Genomic DNA, 4,068 nt, shown 5'->3' with positions numbered 1-4,068 from the left:
ATTTTTTTTTGTAAATCTATCTGGTCAAGAGTAGTTTGATCAATGTGTTCTTTTATCCATTCAAGTTCTTCTTTTTCTTTGTTTCCTTAGTTAATTGCCTAGGACTGTCTAGTTTACTATCTCCCAATAAAGTGTTAAATAAATGATTTAAGGCATGTGTAGGTCCCAAAGAGGGGTACAGCCAATTCACATCTCCTAATAATTTTTGAAAGTCATTTAGGGTAGATAATTAATCTCTTCTTAAAGCTATCCTTTGTGGCCAAATTTTAAGGTTTTTAAATCATATTACCAAAATATTTTTATGGAAAGCTTCTCTGCACCTTTTCTGGATCTATTTTAAACCCATATAGTTGCAATTGATTTTCTGCATCTTGATAGATTTCTTCTAAATATGTGGGCATAAGGGCAGCAAAAAGAATATCATCCATATAATGAATGACCATTCCCTTACCGTATTTTTGTAAACTACATCCAGCAGCATATTCACAAAGCTCTGACACATTGTAAGGAATATTTGACATTCCTTGAGGGAGAAGTTTCGATTGAAATCTTTCAGTAGGTCTTAATTATCATATGAAAGAATAGTAAAAGCAAAATTTTCTCTATCTTGTGGTTGCAAAGGAATTATGAAAAAACAGTCTTTTAAATCTACTATTATAAGATTCCAGTCTTTGGGTATATTACTTGGCTGTGGCAGTCCAGGTTGCAAAGCTTCCATAGGTTGAATTATTGCATTAATTTTCTTAAATTTGTTAACATTCTCCACTTTCTTGATTTCTTTTTTTACAACAAATACAGGGGAGTTCCAAGTGGCCACTGTTCCACCCAAATATGTTGTCGAGTTTTCCATGTTAATGGAAAGGCATAACTTGTCTTAGTGGCTGCCACTATAAATTTGGAGATGTCAAGCATTATCTATTACAATTTAAACTTGTCTGCCTTATTTGAACTTCTGCTTGTTCATGTCTTCCTAATTCTTTCAAAAGATTATAAATCATATTCATCATCATATTAAATGCAGCTGTCAATACTGTGGGAAAAATTAAATTTGCCCTCCATTGCTACAAAAGATCTCTACCCCAAAGATTAATCCCTATATCTTCTATATAACATTTAAGATACACCATTTGATCTTCTGGTCCCAAATATTTTATTTACTTATTATTTTGATATATTTCTGAAAGAGTTCTATTTTTTTGTCTTTTTGAAGCAGGGTTTCCCTGCAGCCCCAGCTGTCCTGGAACTCACTATGTAGACCAGGCTGGCCTTGAACTCACAGATATCCACCTGCTTCTGCCTCCCAAGTGCTGGGACTACAGGAATGTGCCACCATACCCTGAAAGAGTTCCTATACCTGCAAAAGTTGCTCGAACAGTCCTTTTTGACCATTCTTCTGGGCACAAGGACTTAGCTATTATAGAAACATCCACACCAGTATCTATCAATCCTTCAAATTCCAAGCCTCCAATGGTATTTTTCATAATGGGTCTAGAATCATGTAAAAATGTCTGCCAAAAAAATTCTTACCTGTACTTACAAAAATCTATCTCATTTTTTTTTTCACCAAGAGCTGTTTTTCCTTTAATGGATCTCAAGATTAACAATTGTACTACTCATTGTCCTGTTAAGAGCCTAAAATGTTTGGTTACAGATGTCATGATATTAATTTCTTCTGTGAAATCAGAATCTATAATACCTAAATGAATATGAAATCCTTTAAGAGTTAAACTACTTCTTCATGTCAATATTCCTACCGTTTCCTTTGGCAAAGGTCCATAAATTCCAGTATGAATCTTATAGATTACTAAAGCTGGTTGTAATAGCAAATTATCTGGCACATCTTTATCTAAGGCTGCACTATCTGTAGTTGCATGCATAAAGTCTGAGATTGTTCATTTTGGTGTATATGTTTGTTGCTGACTGGATATTGTCGTATCAGCTGACCGGTATTGTTTGTGTTCAGGTCCCTGGCCATTTCCTGCCCCAAGAGGATGACCTTCTTTACCATTTTGATCTACATTCATTTGCCCAATGATATCCTCTTGTTGCAGTAGGGTACAACCCAGATCGACTTCTTTTTCCTTCCCCTGTTACCTCTCTCTATCTCTTTCTACAGTCATTCCTCATATTTCCTAATTTTTCATGGTTAAAAAATTTTGTTTTTCCTCTCTGTATTCCATCTTTAAAGCAGTTGCTAATGAATTAGCCTTGTAAGAATCAGATCCACTATCAATACAAGCTTTAATATATTCCTGTAATGGTGCTCCTTGAGCGTGCAATGGTCTTAAGACTTTCTGACATTCAGCATTAGCATTTTCAAAGGCTCAGGATTGAAGTAAAATATCTTGTACCTCAGGTTGAGAAACAGCTTTGTTTATGGCTATCCTGAGTCTAGATAAGAAATCAGTATATGACTCACATACCTATAGACAGGAAATAAACTGATATGAATTTAGATCAAGCACACCAAATTAAACTATTTTCTTTTGGACTTTTCCATCTAGTTCCAGGAGGAAAAACCTAGCTTTTGTTGAGCCAAATTATTTTGTTATACGTAAAGAAAAACACCAAAAGTAACATATATAATGCAGAGAAATATAAAGGACATCTTTTTGTAGCTATAGGTAACTTCAATACTTGTTTGCTTCCATTTAATCCAAGACTGACTAGGTGTGTAGTACAAGTTAGAGAAGTGGACTGAAAACATTTTGGCTATAACAGTAATTATTATAACAACAATTCGGTATTTCTATAAACCTGTTTAAATTTTTAACAAACTTGATTAAATGTATTTATTATCACTTCTGTATTGGAAATATCTAGTCATCTTAATTTTACTGACTTTGTTTTTTTAACCCTTTATTTCTCCACTGATACCCCGAGACACAACAACACTAATAAAAAAAAAACATTATTTGTCGTGAGAATATATCAAGTAACCAATATTCAGTTTTTCATTCATACAGATAGATAAATAACCATCAGCATAATCAAACATCTCAGTACAATGTATAAACTTTGTTTCTAGCAGTTATCGCCACTTTGCTTATAGATGTGTCAGACTGCAGCCTCCTACTAGACTATAACTTTGAACATGTCAGTCAGTCATAGGTACTCTGCATGGATAATGCTAATCTTAAAAGATAGGTTATGTAATGAAAAATCCCACTGCTACAAGTGTGGTATTTCCCTACAATTTGTCATTCGTGGAAAGACATGAAAACCTGCAAACAATACAAGCTACTGCTACTGTTCTTGGTTGCCAAACAAAACTAGATGGTAAGACCTATTGCTGAAGAAATACTTCAGCCTCAGCACATTCAGAAATAAAGCTATATCTGATGTGGAAACTCATTATAGGCTTATCATTCCTCACAGTCATAGAATTTCTTTTTCAATTGCACGGAGAGAAAACTTATCAATAGTCTTATCCATTCATCAACCCAGTATACTACACAATTAAACCACCAGGAAAAATGAGTCCACTGGTGTAACAGTAACTTGGGTATTATGGGATTAACCAATTTTAGAATGAATTTGGGGTGCACTTCGGAAGATAGAGTTCCCGCTGAGTATTATCAACTTGGTCAAAAGTCTATGGCTTGGAATGTATAGACCATAGGAAAGAATCTGAAGCTATTATTTTCTAAATGGATATTGCTATGCACATTTATTAGTGCTATTCTCCACTTTGGTCAGAGAAGCTTCTTTTTGCAGTAGACAGCATTTACTGCAAAGACTATAAGTGCACAAAATGCTTAGAATAAATAACTGTTGTGTGTTCATCCCTGGAAAGGGGATCTAGACCACACTCTCCAAGGCTCAAGGAACATGAGAAGAGGGGGTGAAAAAAACGCAGAAGATAGAGATAAACACTATGGAATGTTGTGTTCCTGATATAACATGGCCATTGTGCTCACAAACAGGATCAGCTGTGGTTATCTGCACAAGACCTGAACAATATTGGGCCCATAGATATCCCATCATATAGGTGGACTGAGGGGAGTTGAGGTCCTATACTTCATTGTGGAGCTATTTGAAGATAATTGTTACCGGGTTAGAGGGGTA

Source organism: Nannospalax galili, unplaced genomic scaffold (genome assembly GCF_000622305.1).
Source record: "Nannospalax galili isolate Female #2095 unplaced genomic scaffold, S.galili_v1.0 scaffold10, whole genome shotgun sequence".
Taxonomy (NCBI): Eukaryota; Metazoa; Chordata; class Mammalia; order Rodentia; family Spalacidae; genus Nannospalax; species Nannospalax galili.
The sequence above is the reverse complement of the archived record's forward strand: the minus strand, read 5'-3'. Positions refer to the sequence as shown.